Below are 22,962 nucleotides of genomic sequence, written 5' to 3' on the forward strand. Positions count from 1 at the left end.
CAGGAGTAGCTCTTTGCGGAGGGATTGTCACTCGTTCACTTACTCCAGGGAGGCTTTGAACATAACCCCGGTCTTTGGAATTGGTACTGCTGCATCTGCTGAAAATAAATAGAGATACATAATCATTTGTGGTCCCTTGGCGGTCACGCACAAAGGCGATTTACGGTTGCTATTAATGGTCTATTAATACTCATGACTCTCGTGGCACAGGACGCATCCAGCTTTTGGAGCTACAATTCCCAATGTGCGATCAGTAGCAATCCCGACCACCAGTCGCTACCACGCCTCCTAACCCTCACACCATATGCCAGCACAGAAGCTGTAGGACTGCGACTTCGAACTCATATGTACCTTCGTCGACGTCACTTTCCTATAAGCTCTAGGTGTAGTTCCGAAGACTTTCTAACTCATGTTTTTGTTAACACACCATGAAACTTTGGGGAGTGACTATTCGGCCAAAGATGCCGCCCTCGAAATCATAAGCAGTAAGTGGATGTCATTGCATAACTCATGGGTGAAAATCGTATAATCCTCGGCGCCCTGGATACAGTTTTTAAAATGTAGGCCAAAGTTTGCAGACGTTTGTGTTCACAACATTGATTTCAATATTCTTCGTTAAATCATAACGATATTTAGAATGGATGACCGCGTAGCTTCTGTTTTCAGACTAGTTCGACTGTCCACTACGTTAGGGTAGTAGCACACACGGTCATTAGTTCGACTGTCTTGGAAAAGCTTTTGCTTCACCACTTTGAGTGTTCTTGCGAAGGACAAAGCCTCACCTGGTAAATACATATATGTGCCTACGTATTCACATTTGTCAAAGGAGCCGTAACGCGTAGGTTATATTTAAACTTGGCTGGTAGACTATAAGCAATGTTATTCACTCCAAGGGACTAGTTTGTGATAGGGCCGCCAACTTTAGGAAATGTCAAACCGGGAGACTTGGGTGTTGAAGGATGAAGTGTGAAAATTAAAATTAACATTTCAGACGCTATTATATAGTTTCGCAAATAAACAACAGATGTTTGAATGTAAGCCCAAGTGATATTTCAAACCCTTCTCATACGTACATACATATGTCCTCAATTTACGTATAAGGTAAGAATCACTTCAAAGGAGTGTTTACGCCCATAGAACCTACTAAAGGATTTTGCATCACTGATTTCGCTTATTCCTTCAGCCAATCGCAATGTAATTTTTTTTTAAATCGGCACCTTTTTTGGGTAATTTGCTTTTTTAACAACTTTATTATAAAACATTTCTTTTAGTGTTTTGTTTTAATAACTTGCTGAATTGGGTGATGCAAAGTCCGTGTTAAGCTGACATCGAAAGCGCCTGGTTTTTAATAACTTATGAACAGTTAGAAAGAGTTAAATTTCGCAATTAGTTTGTTATAACTGGAAGTGATACACATCCGTTGATACCACTTTCGACCATATCCGACCAATTTTCGACATGAACAATAAATGGCCTTAACAGTCTGAAACGAGTAGAAAATATAGTAATGCGCCGGACGCGGCGGTGGCGTGCGAAAAACGACTAAATCGGCGGCGTATATCTCTACTACATGTAACAATATAAAAAACTTCGTATTCGAAAATAGAATTTAATAATTTCTAGTAATACAGGATTTAATAATTTATTTTTGTAAAATTAAAATCTTACAAGTTATTTTTATTATTATATTTTATTATTATAAGTAGAAAATGAGCAAGGTTTATTGAACGTATTCGGTCTAATATATAAACAATAGGGCGGGTCGGCTTAAAAATCGCTCATTGCTCTTTGAAAATCATATTGTAGGGATCAAAATAAGAAACTTTGCCGAAGGAACCATACCTCTAAAACGAATTCTGATGTCCCCCCCTTTGGGTCGAACTTTTGGGTAGGGGTAATTTCAATTCTACCTGCTGTGTCTTGTGGTGACTTAAAAAAAACAACACAACTATTTTACGATCTGCAATTGTGTCACAGTGATACCTTCATTTTTTAAAACGGTTGAATAAAAAACCCACACAACTATATTTACGACATGCAAATGCATCACAGTGATGCCTTGGTTTTAAAAGGGGGTTGTAAAAACGCTAATTTCTAATAATCTTTTTATACTCAGTTGAGCAGAGCTCACAGAGTATATTAACTTTGATTGGATAACGGTTGGTTGTACAGGTATAAAGGAATCGGGATAGATATAGACTTCCATATATCAAAATCATCAGTATCGAAAAAAAATTTGATTAAGCCATGTCCGTCCGTCCGTCCGTCCATCTGTCCTTTAACACGATAACTTGAGTAAATTTTGAGATATCTTGACGAAATTTGGTACGTAGATTCCTGGGCGCTCATCTCAGATCGCTATTTAAAATGAACGATATCGGACTGTAACCACGCCCACTTTTTCGATATCGAAAATTTCGAAAAATTTAAAGATTGCGATAATTCATTACCAAAGAGGGACAAAGCGATGAAACTTGGTAGGTGCGATGAACTTATAACGCAGAATAGAAAATAAGTAAAATTGTGGACAACGGGCGTGGCACCGCCCACTTTTACAAGAAGGTAATTTAGAAGTTTTGCAAGCTGTAATTTGGCAGTCGTTGAAGATATCATGAAGAAATTTGGCAGAAACGTTACTCCTATTACTATATGTATGCTTAATAAAAATTAGCAAAATCGGAGAGCGACCACGCCCACTTTTAAAAAAATTTTTTTTTAAGTGAAATTTTTACAAATAATTTAATATCTTTACAGTATATAAGTAAATTATGTCAACATTCAACTCCAGTAATGATATGGTGCAACAAAATACAAAAATAAAAGAAAATTTAAAAATGGGCGTGGCTCCGCCCTTTTTCATTTGATTTGTCTAGGATACATTTAATGCCATAAGTCGAACAAAAATTTACCAATCCTTGTGAAATTTGGTAGCGGCTTAGACTTTAGGACGATAACTGTTTTCTGTGAAAAAGGGCGAAATCGGTAGAAGCCACGCCCAGTTTTTATACACAGTCGACCGTCTGTCCTTCCGCTGGGCCATTAACACGATAACTTGAGCAAAAATCGATATATCTTTACTAAACGCAGTTCACATAATTATCTGAACTCACTTTATCTTTGCACAAAAAATGGCCGAAATCCGACTATGACCACGCCCACTTTTTCGATTTAGAAAATTACGAAAAATGAAAAAATGCTATAATTCTATACCAAATACGAAAAAAGGGATGAAACATGGTAATTGCATTGGTTTATTGACGCAAAATATAACTTTAGAAAAAAACTTTGTAAAATAGGTGTGACACCTACCATATTAAGTAAAAGAAGATGAAAAAGTTCTGCAAGGCGAAATCAAAAGCCCTTGGAATCATGGCAGGAATATTGTTCAAGGTATTACATATATAAATAAATTAGCGGTACCCGATAGATGATGTTCTGGGTCACCCTGGTCCACATTTTGGTCGATATCTCGAAAGCGCCTTCACATATACAACTACCACCACTCCCTTTTAAAATTCTTATTAATACCTTTAATTTGACACCCATATTGTACAAACAAATTCTAGAATCATCCCTGGTCCACCTTTATGGCGATATCTCGAAAAGGCGTCCACCCATAGAACTAAGGCCCACCCACTTTTAAAATACTCATTGACACCTTTCATTTGATACCCATATCGTACAAATTAATTCTAGAGTCATCCCTGGTCCACCTTTATGGCGATATCTCGAAAAGGTGTCCACCCATAGAACTAAGGCCCACCCACTTTTAAAATACTCATTAACACCTTTCATTTGATACCCATATCGTACAAATTAATTCTAGATTCACCCCTGGTTCACCTTTATAACGATATCCCGAAAAGGCGTCCACCTATAGAACTAAGGCCCACTCCCTTTTAAAATACTCATTAACACCTTTCATTTGATACCCATATCGTACAAACAAATTCTAGAGTCATCCCTGGTCCACCTTTATGGCGATATCTCGAAAAGGCGTCCACCCATAGAACTAAGGCCCACCCACTTTTAAAATACTCATTAACACCTTTCGTTTGATACCCATATTGTACAAACGCATTCTAGAGTCATCCCTGGTCCACCTTTATGGCGATATCTCGAAAAGGCGTCCACCCATAGAACTAAGGCCCACCCACTTTTAAAATACTCATTGACACCTTTCATTTGATACCCATATCGTACAAATTAATTCTAGAGTCATCCCTGGTCCACCTTTATGGCGATATCTCGAAAAGGTGTCCACCCATAGAACTAAGGCCCACCCACTTTTAAAATACTCATTAACACCTTTCATTTGATACCCATATCGTACAAATTAATTCTAGATTCACCCCTGGTTCACCTTTATAACGATATCCCGAAAAGGCGTCCACCTATAGAACTAAGGCCCACTCCCTTTTAAAATACTCATTAACACCTTTCATTTGATACCCATATCGTACAAACAAATTCTAGAGTCATCCCTGGTCCACCTTTATGGCGATATCTCGAAAAGGTGTCCACCCATAGAACTAAGGCCCACCCACTTTTAAAATACTCATTAACACCTTTCATTTGATACCCATATCGTACAAATTAATTCTAGATTCACCCCTGGTTCACCTTTATAACGATATCCCGAAAAGGCGTCCACCTATAGAACTAAGGCCCACTCCCTTTTAAAATACTCATTAACACCTTTCATTTGATACCCATATCGTACAAACAAATTCTAGAGTCATCCCTGGTCCACCTTTATGGCGATATCTCGAAAAGGTGTCCACCCATAGAACTAAGGCCCACCCACTTTTAAAATACTCATTAACACCTTTCATTTGATACCCATATCGTACAAATTAATTCTAGATTCACCCCTGGTTCACCTTTATAACGATATCCCGAAAAGGCGTCCACCTATAGAACTAAGGCCCACTCCCTTTTAAAATACTCATTAACACCTTTCATTTGAAACCCATATCGTACAAACAAATTCTAGAGTCATCCCTGGTCCACCTTTATGGCGATATCTCGAAAAGGCGTCCACCCATAGAACTAAGGCCCACCCACTTTTAAAATACTCATTAACACCTTTCGTTTGATACCCATATTGTACAAACGCATTCTAGAGTCATCCCTGGTCCACCTTTATGGCGATATCTCGAAAAGGCGTCCACCCATAGAACTAAGGCCCACCCACTTTTAAAATACTCATTAACACCTTTCATTTGATACCCATATCGTACAAATTAATTCTAGAGTCACCCCTGGTTCACCTTTATGGCTATATCTCGAAAAGGCGTCCACCCATAGAACTAAGGCCCACTCCCTTTTAAAATACTCATTAACACCTTTCATTTGAAACCCATATCGTACAAACAAATTCTAGAGTCATCCCTGGTCCACCTTTATGGCGATATCTCGAAAAGGCGTCCACCCATAGAACTAAGGCCCACCCACTTTTAAAATACTCATTAACACCTTTCGTTTGATACCCATATTGTACAAACGCATTCTAGAGTCATCCCTGGTCCACCTTTATGGCGATATCTCGAAAAGGCGTCCACCCATAGAACTAAGGCCCACCCAATTTTAAAATACTCATTAACACCTTTCGTTTGATACCCATATTGTACAAACGCATTCTAGAGTCATCCCTGGTCCACCTTTATGGCGATATCTCGAAAAGGCGTCCACCCATAGAACTAAGGCCCACCCAATTTTAAAATACTCATTAACACCTTTCGTTTGATACCCATATTATACAAACGCATTCTAGAGTCATCCCTGGTCCACCTTTATGGCGATATCTCGAAAAGGCGTCCACCCATAGAACTAAGGCCCACCCACTTTTAAAATACTCATTAACACCTTTCATTTGATACCCATATCGTACAAATTAATTCTAGAGTCACCCCTGGTTCACCTTTATGGCTATATCTCGAAAAGGCGTCCACACATAGAACTAAGGCCCACTCCCTTTCAAAATACTCATTAACACCTTTCATTTGATACCCATATCGTACAAACAAATTATAGAGTCATCCCTGGTCCACCTTTATGGCGATATATCGAAAAGGCGTCCACCCATAGAACTAAGGCACACCCACTTTTAAAATACTCATTGACACCTATCATTTGATACCCATATCGTACAAATTAATTCTAGAGTCACCCCTGGTTCACCTTTATGGCTATATCTCGAAAAGGCGTCCACAGATAGAACTAAGGCCCACTCCCTTTCAAAATACTCATTAACACCTTTCATTTGATACCCATATCGTACAAACAAATTATAGAGTCATCCCTGGTCCACCTTTATGGCGATATCTCGAAAAGGCGTCCACCCATAGAACTAAGGCCCACCCACTTTTAAAATACTCATTAACACCTTTCGTTTGATACCCATATCGTACAAATTAATTCTAGAGTTACCCCTGGTTCACCTTTATGGCTATATCTCGAAAAGGCGTCCACACATAGAACTAAGGCCCACTCCCTTTCAAAATACTCATTAACACCTTTCATTTGATACCCATATCGTACAAACAAATTCTAGAGTCAGCCCTGGTCCACCTTTATGGTGATATCTCGAAAAGGTGTCCACCCATAGAACTAAGGCCAACTTCCTTTTAAAACACTCATTAACACCTTTCGTTTGATACCCTTATTGTAGAAACGCATTCTAGAGTCACCCCTGGCCCACCTTTATAACGATATCCCGAAAAGGCGTCCACCTATAGAACTAAGGCCCACTCCCTCTTAAAATACTCATTAACACCTTTCATTTGATACCCATATCGTACAAATAAATTCCAGAGTCACCCCTGGTCCACCCTTATGGCGATATGTTGAAAAGGCGTCCACCTATAGAACTAAGCCCCACTCCGTTTTAAAATACTAATTAACACCTTTCATTTGATACCCATATCGTACAAACAAATTCTAGAGTCAGCCCTGGTCCACCTTTATGGTGATATCTCGAAAAGTTGTCCACCTATATAACTATGGCCCACTCCCTCTTAAAATACTCTTTAATACCTGCCATTTGATACGCATGTCATACAAACACATTCCAGGGTTACCCGAGGTTAATTTTCCTACATGGTGATTTTCCCTTATTTTGTCTCCATAGCTCTCAACTGAGTATGTAATGTTCGGTTACACCCGAACTTAGCCTTCCTTACTTGTTTAATTTCTTTTCTATTATTATGTTAAATTCATTTTTTAATTTACATATGTTCTGACTAAATAAATTTCTAAAGAGAAAAATAAACTCCAAAAAGAAAAAACATAGGCATTTCAAAGTGCGATTTTTCAAAATTTGCCCCTACGACCCAAAGGGGGGGACATCAGAATTCGTTTTAGAGGTATGGTTCCTTCGGCAAAGTTTCTTATTTTGATCCCTAGAATATGATTTTCAAAGAGCAATGGGTGATTTTTTTGCCTCCCCACAAATCGACCCGGCCTAATAAACAAACTTATACAATACCAATTTGACAACAAATAACCGCAGGGCATCGACCGCAGGTACAATGTCTTAGAACGTCAAGGCGTATCTGTCCGGTCAGGCGATGCAAATCTAGAAATCATCAACATCTACATCCCTCCTGTCACCTGTTGCCCCAGTGGATACCGCCCTAAAATCGAGGCCTTACTCACTGGCAACAATCGCATTATCTTAAGCGATTTCAATGCCCATCACGACCTATGGCATTCAAACTTGCGGGCGGACAATAGGGGTGAGATGTTGGCGGATCAAATAGAAGAAACGACGTTCTGCACAATAAACGGAGACGCCCTAACACGTATGGTAGGAAGCTGTCATAGCTCGCCAGATATCTCAATCGTGAGCGCAGAACTCGTAAACTGCGTCAACTGGCAGCCGATGGTAACATTGGCATCCGACCACCTGCCCATACTTATTTCGTTCGAGCGTACCGCCGACTTCATCGTCACCGAAAAACGCACTTTCATAAACTTCAAAAAAGGAAAGTGGGAAGAATATAAATCTGCAACAGACAGCAGCTTTGCTGCCCTCCCTATCCCGACTGATGCCCGCCAAGGGGAGCGTGCCTTCGTAAGGTCATTGAATCCGCCTCGGCACATTTCATTCCCGCCGGGAGAATTCCCGAAATCCGGCCCCACTTCCCGGCGGAGGCCGCGAGCTTAGCGAGGGAACGCGACCTTATAAGACAGCTTGATCCAGGCGACCCCCAAATAAGGAATATAAACCAACGCATCAGATTGCTTGTGGACGAACACAAGCGAGCGAAATGGGAAGAGCACCTAAGAGGTTGTAACCTCTCTACCGGTGTAGGTAAACTTTGGTCCACCGTAAAGTCCCTATCGAATCCGACTAAGCACAAAGACAAAGTTTCCATCGCCTTTGGCGATAAGGTGCTGTCGGATGCGGAAAAATGCGCGAGCGCTTTCTGCCGACAATATATAATGCATCCTACGGTCGACAAAGATAGACGGAGAGCCAATAGACACGCACATAAACACAAATTCAGCGCGTCACCAATCACCATCACCGCTAGAGAGGTTGAGGACGCCATTGGTCGCGTTAACCATCCAAAGCAGTGGGCCCAGACGGCATAGCCATGCCAATGGTTAAAAACCTAGGGAAAGAGGGTTTCAAATATTTAGCGCATGTCTTCAACCTGTCTCGCTCCACCTTTGCCATACCCGAGACATGGAAAATGGCCAAGGTGGTCCCGCTACTAAAGCCTGGGAAACCAGCTAACGTAGGTGAGTCATATCGTCCGATATCTCTCCTATCGCCAGTGGCAAAGACGCTTGAAGCCATTTTGCTGCCTTATTTCCAAGCACATTTGCAGCTAGCCCCTCATCAGCATGGCTTCAGAAAACTCTATAGCACTACCTCCGCGCTAAATGTCATTAGCACCCTCATAAATTGCGGCTTGAATCAATACCCCCACCATAGAACAGTACTCGTAGCGCTAGACCTATCAAAAGCCTTTGATACGGTCAACCATGGCTCATTACTGCAAGACCTGGAAGGGTCTACCCTTCCCCCATGTTTTAAAAGGTGGACCGCAAATTATCTGGGTGGTCGGCAGGCATCGGTGCAATTCAGAAACGAAACATCAAAACCAAGGAGAATTAAACAAGGGGTGCCACAGGGTGGTGTCCTATCCCCACTTTTGTTTAATTTCTACATATCTAAGCTACCTTCACCACCGGAAGGAGTCACAATCGTTTCCTACGCCGATGACTGCACAATAATGGCCACAGGCCCAGGCCCAGAGATCGATGAGCTATGCAATAAAATAAACCACTATCTCCCTGATCTCTCCAGTTTTTTCGCCTCGCGAAACCTGGAATTGTCACCGACTAAATCTTCCGCGACCTTATTTACAACATGGACGCCCCAAATGTCGACCATATTGAACCTCCACGTCGATGGCACTACGCTACCGACTGTCGTACACCCCAAGATCTTGGGTGTGACGTTTGATCAGGATCTACATTTTGGTGCGCACGCAACTGCAATTGTTCCGAGAATTCAGAGCCGTAATAAAATCCTCAAATCCCTTGCTGGCAGTACCTGGGGAAAAGATAAAGAAACGCTCATGACCACATACAAAGCAATTAGCCAGCCGATTACGTGCTACGCGTCACCCATATGGTCGCCAAGCCTAAAAACTACCCACTGGAAGAAACTACAGGCCTGCCAAAATACTGCTCTCAGAATCGCCACGGGCTGTCTTCTTATGTCCCCAGAACACCATCTGCATAATGAGGCGAGAATACTACCCATCAGGGAGAGAAATGAGATGCTGACCAAACAGTTTCTGTTGAATACCCAGAAACCTGGGCATCCCAACAGACATCTGATTGACGAACCAGCACCGCCTAGGGGCCTAAGGAGTCATCTCCGTAAGCATTTTGAGGAAATACGGCACCTGAGAACCCAGCCGTATGAAGCGAAGAAACACAAGCAGGTCCTTGGTGAACTCCATAGACAGGCGTCGGACCTTTATGTCGGGAATTGCCCGGTGAATCCAGTACTTGAAGAAAAATATCCAGAACTCGCGGAAGAGGAACGCATACTCCCCAGGGAAACGCGTGTCACTCTTGCTCAACTTCGTTCTGGATACTGTAACAGGTTAAACTCTTACCTGCCCAGAATCAACCCCGACATACAAAATGTATGCCCCGCTTGCAATGTGTCCCCACATGACACCAACCATCTCTTTATTTGTAATGTGGAACCAACGCCTCTAACACCCCTTTCCTTATGGTCCACCCCTGTTGAAACGGCAAGTTTCCTTGGACTCCCGTTAGAGGATATTGATGACAATTTGTGATCGGTCGCGGCTATTAGGTGGCGCGAGCATTGCTACAACAACAACACAACAACAACGGCAACAAATAAAGGTGTCTAAGGTCATGTGCAACCGAACATTATATACTCAGCGCAAGCTTCAATTGCACATTTTATTTCAGATAAATTAGTTTTCTACATAACACCTGGCACCGCCCGTTAAAAAAATTTCTTCCCATTTCCTCTTAGAATAAAACTTGATAAGTGAAATATCATTGATTCAACAAAAAAATTTTTTGCTAAGTTATAGCTTATTATTTTTGTCTAAAACCCTTTTAAAAATTTTTTATATAAAATTGGGCGTGGTCTTTAACCGATCTCGTCCATTTTTTCTAGGAATATTTCCAGCTATAGGGAAAATCTTTGTACGCAATTTTAATACGATCCGTCAATTTTTCTTGGAGTTATGGCAACGAAACATAGAAAATTACTTAGTTATAAAAGGGGCGGTGCTACGCCCATTTTTTAAAAATTGAAGTTTTTCCTATTTATTGTTATAAATCCACTTGGGACATGAAATACCATTGATATAAAGCTCTTTTTTGCAAAGATATAGCTTGTTTTATTCGTCCATGATCCTTGTAAAAATCTTTTATATAAAAGTGGTCGTGGTCCTTAACCGATTCCGTTAATTTTTCTTCAAAGCATTCCTTATAGTAAAGGCAACCTCTCTGCCGAATCTTGTTACGATAGGTTTAACGATTTTTGATTTATGATTAATAATATTTGTAAAATTTATTTTATCACAAGTCGGCGGTGCCACGCTCATTTTAAAAAATTTTTCCAAATTTTTATCAATAGTCTCAATATCAGCTTATACGTAAAATTTCAACATTCTAGGTGTATTATTTACTAAATAATCAGGTTTTTTATGTTTTCCAAAATGTTATATATATAAAAAGTGGGCGTGGTTATCATCCGATTTCGCTCATTTTCAATACCAATCTAATCTGGGTCCACATAAGTTTGTGTACCAAATTTGGTGAAGATATCTCAATATTTACTCAAGTTATCGTGTTAACGGACAGACGGACGGACGGACAGGCGGACGGATAGACGGACGGACGGACATGGCTGAATCAATTTTTTTTTCGATACTGATGATTTTGATATATGGAAGTCTATATCTATCTCGATTCCTTTATACTTGTACAACCAACCGTTATCCAATCAAAGTTCTATATCTATATCTATCTCGATTCCTTTATACCTGTACAACCAACCGTTATCCAATCAAAGTTAATATACTCTGTGCGGAAAGGACGCTGAGTATAAAAATATCAAACTCAGTCTTGAAGACGGCAATTGATGTACTAATAAATTACTACAAACCGTTAAAACCAACTTAACAATAATTTTTAATTTCATTTAAATTTATACATATTTCATAATAATTATTACATAACTTCAACTTCAACTGAGTGATCATCTAAAGACAAAAAAACTTTGCTTTTAGCGTTCCTTCCGCCACTGGAATCGTGCAGTGGTATGTCAACGTCCCTTTCACTGCTACTGCCTTTTTATACTCAGCGTGCTTTGCACACAGAGTATATTAACTTTGATTGGATAACGGTTGGTTGTACAAGTATAAAGGAATCGAGATAGATATAGATATAGAACTTTGATTGGATAACGGTTGGTTGTACAAGTATAAAGGAATCGAGATAGATATAGACTTCCATATATCAAAATCATCAGTATCGAAAAAAAAATTGATTGAGCCATGTCCGTCCGTCTATCCGTTAACACGATAACTTGAGGATATTTTGAGGTATCTTGATGAAATTTGGTACGTAGGTTCCTGGGCACTCATCTTAGATCGCTGTTTAAAATGAGCGATATCGGCCTATAACCACGCCCACTTTTAAGGTATCGAAAATTTCGAAAAGCCGAAAAAATGTGATAATTCATTACCAAAGACGGATGAAGCGATGAAACTTGGTAGGTGGGTTGACCTTATGACGCAGAATAGAAAATTAGTAAAATTTTGGACAATGGGCGTGGCCCCGCTCACTTTTAAAAAAAGGTAATTTAAAAGTTTTACAAGCTGTAATTTGGCAGTCGTTGAAGATATCATGATGAAATTTGGCAGGAACGTTACTACTGCTACTATATATGTGCTAAATAAAAATTAGCAAAATTGGATGAAGAACGAGCCCACTTTTTAAAAGAAATTTTTTTTAAGTTAAATTTTAACAAACATTTTAGTATTTTTACAGTATATAAGAAAATTATGTCAACATGCAACTCCAGTAATGATATGGTGAAACAAAATACAAAAATAAAAGAAATTTTCAAAATGGGCGTGGCTCCGCACTTTTTCATTTAATTTGTCTATTATACTTTTAATGCCATAAGTCGAACAAAAATTTACCAATCCTTGTGAAATTTGGTAGGGGCATAGACTCTGTCACGGTAACTGTTTTCTGTGAAAATGGGCGAAATCGGTTGAAGCCACGCCAATTTTTTATACACAGTCGACCGTCTGTCCTTCCGCTCGGCCGTTAACACGATAACTTGAGCAAAAATCGATATATCTTTACTAAACTTAGTTCACGTACTTATCTGAACCCACTTTATTTTGGTATAAAAAATGGCCGAAATCCGACTATGACCACGCCCACTTTTTCGATATCGAAAATTACGAAAAATGAAAAAATGCCATAATTCTATACCAAATACGAAAAAAGGAATGAAACATGGTAATTGGACTGGTTCATTGACCCAAAATATAACTTTAGAAAAAGCTTTGTAAAATGGGTGTGACACCTACCATATTAAGTAGAAGAAAATGAAAAAGTTCTGCAGGGCGAAATCAAAAGCCCTTGGAATCTTGGAAGGAATACTGTTCGTGGTATTACATATATAAATAAATTAGCGGTACCCGACAGATGAAGTTCTGGGTCACCCGAGTCCACATTTTGGTCGATATCTCGAAAACGCCGTCACATATACAACTAAGGGCCACTCCGTTTTAAAACCCTCATTAATACCTTTAATTCGTATTCTTATCCGTATTATTATTTTATTTCGTATTACTGTCAATAGGATTACACTTAACCCGCGAAGCTGTGAGCTTGTATGCGGGTAAAATAATTGTACAACATGTTTCACAAAAAAGTAAATATTTGATAGAAGAAGTATGTAGCTTCAAATCGAAATTATTAAGAATTAAAACTAACATTTAATTTGTTTTTAGAACAGTAAGGGATTAGATAATAAAATACTATCTTAAAATTCATCTTTTGAAAGAATAATTAAAGGAAATTCTCACAATAAGCTTTTTATATGTTTTTTGATTAATTTTTTTCGATGGAATTCGTTAGATAGATTTAGCAAATTGACTGGTAGCTCATTTAGAAAGGTAGATGCTAATACAGACAAAGTATTTTTTGAATAGTTATTCAGAAACTTCGGTATTCTAAGTCTGTTTTGCCTTTGCATTCTTGTTCCGATATTGTCGTTGATTGGTATCTGAAACTTCTATACGTCGTAGAACTCGTTAAGTATAGTAATCTCTAAGATGGATCTAACATCAAGTCTACCTAGCTCCCTACTAAGCTTGATACTCGGTGTATATATGTTTTTCTTTTTCGCCAAGGTTTTTAAAATGTAGTTCTGACTCAACTGTATATTGTTACAACTTGTGGGAGTACCCCACGCTGTGATGCCGTACCTGATGTATGATTCTGACAAAGCCAGGTATGCGTGTAGCAGAACTGCAATAGCTTAGGTGCTTTAGAAAGGGCGAGGTTTTTCGTAACTTATTATGTAGTTACACTACATGCTCATTCCATATGAAATGGTCATCAATGACGATTCCCAAATATTTGTACGTGCGGACGGTTTCAATATTGACACCACACAAACAAGGCATTAGAGTTTTGTGTAAGCAATCGTGGCTATGAAATTTTAAATTGATATTTGAAGTTTGCAAATGTGATGGTGTAATATGTATGACTTTAGCTTTTAATTCGTTTACTAACAGTCCATTGTCGTGAGACCATTTGGCAATGATATCAAGTTTTTGTTGCATTATAGTTGTTGCAGCATTTAAATCTTTGGGCGACACTACGATGGTGGTGTCGTCTGCATATCCAAACACTTCGCAGTCTGTTGTGCTTGATCAAATTGTATGCATAAATTAAATATAGTATGGGCCCCAGCTTTGAGCCTTGAGGAAGTCCGTAAGAGACAGAGATCTCGTGGCTGAATTCATTGCAAATTTTCACCCTATATACTCTTAGTTTCAAATAGCTTTCAAACCATTGTAAGCAGTTTCCTCTTATTCCTGCATTTTCCAAGGCTTCCAATAGCTTTGAATGTGTTAAAGTGTCAAAAGCTTTGGTAAAATCTATAAAAACTGCAAGATTGTGGATATTTTTTCCAAGATTTTCATTTATTTTGTTAGCAAAATTTCCGAGAAGTTGGTTGATGTTTTTGGAACCCATATTGACTATTTTCAATTATTTTGTACTTTTCAGTGAATTTTGTCAGTCTCGTGACTACAATTTATTCCAATATTTTTTCAGCAACAGGTAATATTGCTATGGGGCGGTAATTTTTTGGATCAGCTTTTTTATAAACTTGGAGTTTATATTTTCACACAACTCATCTATGTCATTCAAGAAAAGAGCATCACTCCAGTTTTCGATGCAAATCTGTTGTTTTATTTTTGCGGTATCTAAAAAATTCAAGGGGGGTATAACGCTTTTGATTCCCATATCGTACAAAGACATTCCAGGGTTACCCTAGGTTCATTTTCCTACTCGGTGATTTTCCCTTATTTTGTCTCCAAAGCTCTCAGTTGAGTATGTAATGTTCGGTTACACCCGAACTTAGCCTTCCTCACTTGTTGTATACTAATTTTCACAAGACAACAGCGCCATCAACGGGTCGAACTTTGATTCTGTTATCGCATGCAGTACATTTTTTATTTTTTTTTTATTTTTTTTATAAGCTTTTATTTAGTTTCACTTTTGTTGTCTGTAATGGAATCTTGCAAGTTAAATTTGATACACTTCCCGGTGTCCGATTGAGCTGAAATTTTGCACACATGTATAACTCCGATGACAATGCAATATTACTTTGTTAGAATTCGATAAATTAATCGATAACACAGTTATCGGTAAAGATTTGTATTTACTTTGGCATAACAGCCTAAGTCCCATACAAACCCGCCGGTACCTATCCGTGGATTGTGATATTTGGACGTGGTGAATCACGCGTGTCACGCGTGGTGAATCTCAACGCTTGCGAAAAGCGGAGACAGAACCCTCTGTTGTATTTCTGTGTATAACCAACATAGCTGAATTTATAAGGCTGTTTAATTCTGTAATCTTTTCTGTAATTTATTTTGCTTTTGGAAAAATTACCTATTTGAAAAAAACTGGCAGAAAAATATTGGCATAACAGCTTAAGTTAAATCAAGAATGGAAAAACTTGGAAAATTTGAGCAGATGTGGCATATACGCGTGCCCGTTGAACGAAATATTGACAATCTATTGATAATCGCTAGGAAATTAGCGACATTCCATCAACTTAGCAGCACTTTAGCAATACTGCTGTTATTATTTGGCCGCTCAAACACACCCATATTAATTGTGCATTAAATTTAAAATATACAACTCAAAAATGACTCCGGTTGTTATGTCCGCAGCATTTATTTGGTGCAAATACAACATAATAATTTACACGGCCAAAGCCATAATAATTTGCACGGGTCATCAATTCTTTCTCTGATTCAAAAGCTGAACTACCAGCGCTACCGCCATCAGCTCAGTGTCATCATTGACAGTAGCGCCAATAACACCAAACTCGTGCCTGACACACAAAAGTCGTTTCACTCAATAGCGCAAGTGAAATGTACTACGCACTCACTACTAAATAACGTCAAATATTCGATTGGGGTCATTTCGTCAATGAGCTACCATTGAGCTGGCACCGCATTGGCGCTGGCGCCATACAGTTTACATCACTAAAATTGCACGAATGTCCAGGCTCATGACTTTGTTAATCCAGATGGTGAAAACGAAGACTCAAAGGAATGCAACCTTGCAAACAACAGCCGCCATTTTCAAAGTGTAAAAATTCTGTGATACAACGAACGCTAACGCGGTTAGGCTCTTATCGGTAAGTGTTGCATACTTTTCTGCGCACTTGATTTTGTTTTACAGATTTTTGGCGATGGAATTTTAGCTAAGCGAAAGCAGAATTTTATTTTAAAACAGATTTAACCCACAGATGAGAGATCTGCAATAAGTAGTTGTAAACTGAACGCGACATAGACAGAGTTAAGTTATTTAACACTGCTTGACATAATTTTATATGTGCTCTCTGTCAAAAATGCTTCAACTAACTTAGTCACATTTTATTTCGATTATGAATATGCCCCAATATATTCGGATTATGATATAATAAAATTAAAGAAAAAAATAAAATTAAAGAAAAAAAATTTTTTAAAAATAAGCTTTTATTATTGGCTAATAAAATTAACTAAAAAGTAAGTTGGTGCATTAAAAGAAATGGATAGAATGAGAAACGTTACAAATAACTAAGTAAAGACTACGTAACTAATTTAAACAATATTTTACCCTACTAAAAATTTAAAAAAATTCCTATTTAAATTAAATTTAAGAAAAAGGCTTTTCTAAGAACAAGCGTCTATTACTTGTTAATAAAACGAACTAAAAAGTAAAAAATAAAATTAAAGAAAAAAAAACTTTTTTAAAAATAAGCTTTTATTATTGGTTAATAAAATTAACTAAAAAGTAAACAATAAATTGACTCTAAAGAAATATAACACTTTATAAGTTCATTGTAAGCTTTAACGATAATTAGGCTTTTTCGTCTGCGACAAAAGAATTCTATATTGTACATAATTATATATTTTTAACATTAAAACTTTACACCTAAATTATTAAACCTTACATTTTATATCACAGTCCTAATTGTTCTAATAAAAGCGTGTTACATTGCGATAGCAAGAAAAGGAGATCCTAAATGTTCTTAATTATATCATCAAAATTCAACACGTTTTTTATTAGAACAATTAGAACTGTGATATAAACTGTAAGGTTTAATAATTTAGGTGTAAAGTTTTAATGTTAAAAATATATAATTATGTACAATATAGAATTCTTTTGTCGCAGACGAAAAAGCCTAATTATCGTTAAAGCTTACAATGAACATATAAAGTGTTATATTTCTTTAGAGTCAATTTATTGTTTACTTTTTAGTTAATTTTATTAACCAATAATAAAAGCTTATTTTTAAAAAAGTTTTTTTTTCTTTAATTTTTTTCTAAAGACAAGTAATACCAGTACGCTGGTTATTCGCAGGCGTATTCGCCAGGGACCATTACAAGTGCCTAATGGAGTCAAAAATCTGGACGGTCTTATGGGTTTTATTTATACATTAGTGGATTGTGTGAATAAAAAATAAGTAGAAACTTCTAGATTTCAGGAAATGGGCACAAATCAAATATTTGACTGTTTTTAAAATAAAAATTCCATATGATTCGTTTATATTTGCACAGCTTAATTGTGCTATTGAATTGAGAAACGCTATGTGATATAATGTTTGTATTTAAAAAAGGCTGCACGGCCAGCGCGAATTTTGTAATTAAAATTTAAGTAAATTCCCGATAAGCTACAAGCTTGAAACTTGGAATATAGTTCAGAACCCGATGACAATGCAATAATAAGAAGAAAAATTGCCGCTAGGTGGCGCAAGGTTCGAGATATTCAAAAAACCGTATTTGTTGTCCGATTTGGCTCATATTTGGAACACAGCTGTATGTCGTGTGTTCACGAAGTGTCTGCTGGCTTGAGACTTATACCAGCAGACACTCAATTTTCTGGGAACCGGACGCAGCTATAATTTTTTTTTTGCGGTAATAAATTGCAAATAAATGTAATATTAATTATTCGAGCCTGGCGTTCGTGGAGCGTTCAAACTTTTCGTTGGGAATGTGGCTCCTTGGATGCTAAAGCTACCGAATGGGAGCCATTCCGCCAAGTGGACTTATGTTCCGGTCTTCCACAAGATTTTATGCTTCTAAGCTGAACTATCCACCTCCACACTAGTGCGCCAACGTTCCAGCTAAGCAGATGCAGACGCTGGCAACCAAAGCTGGATGTGGATGTGGTATTTTTTGTTTGTCACCGGATCCGGAAAATAAAGCTGACCCACTGCTGATAATGCCGTCAGTTTCCGTTGGTGGATGGCAATCTGGAGATCGTGCTTCGCACGTATATGGTTTTTTTTGGCTTTGGGCGCTCTCTAGGCTGTTAGGCGTGGGCTTGGCAAGGAAGCTGGTGAAGAATGCCAATCACTTGGTACTAGCAATACGGTTTTGACACAGATCTTACAAAATGAGAACTGGGGGATTTTTCCGCTGGTGATCTGCTACTATCTATTTCACCCCTGCTTGCACACAGATGTCCAAAAAGGAGCTAACTGTAGGTGCGTGGGCCCTTTTGTACCCTTCAGAGGCCGGAAGTTAAGCTTTCTATTGTTACAGATGCGATCTATCGCATTGTGGAAGATGTTAAAAATTGTTTAGCTTTTTGTATACTAACTTTTCATTAGGGGCACAAGAAAACAGCGCCATCAACGGGTCGAACTTTGATTCTGTTATCGCATGCGTTTTTTTTTAAGACAAGTAATACCAGTACGCTGGTCATTCGTAGGCTTATTCGCCAGGGACCATTACAAGTGCTTAATGGAATCAAAAATCTAGACGGTCTTGTGGGCGTTATTTATACATTAGTGGATTACGAAAAATAAAATATAAGGCGCGATAACCTCCGAAGATATCTAAGGCCGAGCTTCTCTTCCAATTTGCGTCGTGCTCCTCTTGATTTTCCCTACAAATTGGCCGGACGAGACCTACATGTTTTATGCCGACTCCCTTAGTGTATTGTGTGAATAAAAAATAATTAGAAACTTCTAGATTTCAGGAAATGTGCACAAAGAAAATATTTGGCTGTTTTCAAAATAAAATGTCCATGTGATTCGTTTATATTTGCACAGCTTAATTGTGCTATTGAATTGATAAACGCTATTTCCCACTCAGCATTTAAGTGATTAAGTTTTGAATTTCCCTACATTTCAATACAATTTGATTACTCCTTCTGACTAAATAATGAGTTATCATACAATTGAACAAAAGAAATAATCAAATATAAATACTTTTGATGATCAAAAACTGAATATAGCTTTTCAATCAGATTTTGGAATCATATTTGAATCAAATCAGCTTTCTGAATCTTTTCTGACTATCTTTGTTGACTAAATAAAAAATTATATACTTGTTAAAATTTTGCTTTTCATTGAAGATCTTATTTTTTTCACATACTCACATTTTTTTAATCATGAAGTTCAGAAAAAATATATTAAAATTTTATTCTTCAAGACAAAAAATAATGTACATAAATACTGCTCCTAAGAAAAGATGTCTCCAACCATTTCTCAACCTTCGGCTTCACAGAAAATACAAATGTAACCATTAGACAATACAAAGGTTGAACCCCAGGTAAGTGCAACTCTCTTGATATATGTACCTGGATATGGCTTCAACATCCCGTACCATATCATATTTCAATATGTTGACGATCATAGCTGATGCGGGATGTTGTAGTCGAGGTGTATATCGGTCAAGTTTGTTTCCTAGTGACCTGTGGTTCAAATAGCTCACTTCTGCATGCTTTCCTCCCCTGATGAAATAAGATAATTTTTTGAATGAGATATGAAGAATATATGCATCATAATCGCATTCAAAAATTATTCAAAAATCTCAATCAAAACGATTGAAATATGTTCACGAATATTATTGGAAAATGACTGTGAAAAGCATTCAAATATTACTCTAAAACAATTAAAGCTCAATTTTATAATGATATCAAATATGACCAAAAAGCGTTTCGAAATATGAATCATAAATGATTATCCAAGAATAATCACATTTATGGTACATTTTTCTCCCGACGATAAGTTAATTTTCGAACAGAAAATGCTTTTAAATTTGAACGTTTTTAATCATCTTGGGGTATGATATTTGAATATTTTTTGATTAAAATTTTCAAAAAATGCTGGCTGGGTTGATATAATGTTTTTATTTTTATTGAATAAACAAAGAAAAGTACAAAAGGTACACTAATTAGTTTTATCTGTTTGTATTTTTAATTAATAAACACTAATTAGTTTTATCTGTTTTTATTTTTAATGAAGTAGTAGTAGTAGTAATAATTTGTTTTATTAAACAAAATCTTTTTTTTACAAAGTTGATTACAATATAAAATTTTTTATAACGAAATTTTGGCGTAGTGCCGTCAGTTTATAAGTACTTGTAGTAAGTTTTTCTGTACATTATATAATAAAATATTTCTTAAATATGTTTCAGAATTCCTCTTCTAAAATTTGCTTCATATCAGGGCTGTCATGCAATCCAAGTCGGTTTTGCGCTTTGTCGGAATTACAAACCAATATTGATTTAAATTGATGTCATAAAACCGTATTCGTTTTGCTCTTTTCGAATGTAAATAAAAGCGATATTCGGATCAGCTGTTTTGCGGTACACCGGCAATTTTGATGTTAATTTTTTTGGCAAAATTTTATAAAATAGTTGTTTTGTGCATTTAAACAGAAATAAAAAAATTTATTGACATCAAAATGGCATCAGCAGTTGTAGCATTTATATTATTGGAAGAAGAAAGTTGCGAGAAGGTCAAAAGGAAAATTTGGAGAGATCGCAGCAATCCATTTGAGTTGCCAGAGACAGCGTATTTAAAAATATTTCCTAATGTGGGGTTCTAAATATTTATAATGTATTTGCAGTTACATTGCATACTATCGCATAAACAAAGAGGCTTTCCGACTGGTATTGGACACCATTGCAGGACGCTTAACTCGCTCGAAAGTTCTGCCAGTGCTGCAACTAGCAGCTACGTTACGATTTTTAGCTGAAGGACCCTATCAAAGATCAGTTAGCAAGGATTCTAGCATGAGTGTAGGTAGAAGCACGGTGTCAACGATTTTAGATGACGTGCTTCGTGAAGCCCTTCGCAATATCTGGATGTTTCTCCATAAATTTAGCCAAAATACTGCTTTGCATTGAATTTTTATGTTTTCCTCTATTAAGAATGAAAATATATATAAATTTACATTTATTTTTATAAAATAAACTTTTATTTACTTACATTTTTAGAAAATACTCAACTGCAAGAGAAATACTACTAGGAAAAAGTTAAATCCAACAGCATTTAATTGATTGGATTGTTTCCAATAGCAAAATCGATATTATCGGATTCTGTGACACCTAAAACCGACACTAATTCCAATTCGAACACTACCGAACCGATAACATTGGATTTCATGACACCAAAGCAATTATTTTGTCGTTTTTAAATCCGATTCCGACAACAATTGGATTCCATGACAGCCCCGTATATTTTAACGTTGATTTAACGTACTGATTCAATGTGATCCAGTTTATACCATTTAGGTATTCATTAATCTCTTGGTGTGTTAATACACTTTTTTTAAAAAATAACCGTGGTGTGATGGTAGCGTGCTCCGCCTACCACACCGTATGCCCTGGGTTCGCACCCCGGGCAAAGCAACATCAAAATTTTAGAAATAAGGTTTTTAAATTAGAAGACAACTTTTCTAAGCGGGGTCGCCCCTCGGCAGTGTTTGGCAAGCGCTCCAGGTGTATTTCTGCCATGAAAAGCTCTCAGTGAAAACTCATCGGAGTCGGCATAAAACATGTAGGTCCCGTCCGGCCAATTTGTAGGGAAAATAAAGAGGAGCACGATGCAAATCGGAAGAGAAGCTCGGCCTTAGATCTCTTCGGGGGTTATCGCGCCTTACATTTATTTATTTATTTATTGTAACGAATTTACTGCAATTCCCCTTATTTGCAATCTTCTGCTAACGTTCGTATCGCTAAACTGTTGAATAAATATGTTGAATAAAATGTTGAAAAAATAATATTTAGGAAAGATACAGGAAGGAGAGATGATGGTTAGTTGATTTTGAAATCCCAAATCGGTTTAGCCATTCTTGAGTTATGATTTTTTTTTAGAAAAAATTCAAAATTTGAAAAAAAAGTTTACATTTCGGTCCGACCTAACGAAAAAAATTTATCCAACCTATTACAAGTTAATTTCATTGACAGCATACAAATGTTAAACAGATGAACCTGTCCAAATGCAAATGTTTATCAATCACTTTCTTCTGATGGTAACTATTGTTCACGCCTGCCTTTCCAACATATCTTCGTTAAGTTAATAATTTGCATACATACAAACACACACTCCCACTCATCGCACGCATTCATGCTTTTGTTGTACAACGTAACGTCACCGTCTTCGCTTTTGTTTTTCGCTTTTTTTATCATATTGCTATTATCGCATATTCCTCAATGCACTGCACTCCCACTCACTCCCACTCCTACTGCACTCCCACTCCCACTGCAGCAACATAATGCACACTCACCTGCACTAATATTACTTTGCCTATATACTCTTCGCACTCATCGCTTATTTTGTCAACATTAAATAGCAGGACTTTTCCATGGAAAATTCCTAAACATAAATTCTGCTGCC

The 22,962-nt window shown here is 37.4% G+C and overlaps 1 protein-coding gene across 7 annotated transcripts in view; it reads left to right on the plus strand.

Moving 5' to 3' along the window:
• The window catches only part of M6 (neuronal membrane glycoprotein M6), a 666,904-nt gene that overhangs the window by 329,026 nt on the left and 314,916 nt on the right, over positions 1–22,962 (plus strand). The window lies entirely within an intron of this gene.

Source organism: Eurosta solidaginis, chromosome 5, assembly GCF_040869045.1.
Source record: "Eurosta solidaginis isolate ZX-2024a chromosome 5, ASM4086904v1, whole genome shotgun sequence".
Lineage (NCBI taxonomy): Eukaryota > Metazoa > Arthropoda > Insecta > Diptera > Tephritidae > Eurosta > Eurosta solidaginis.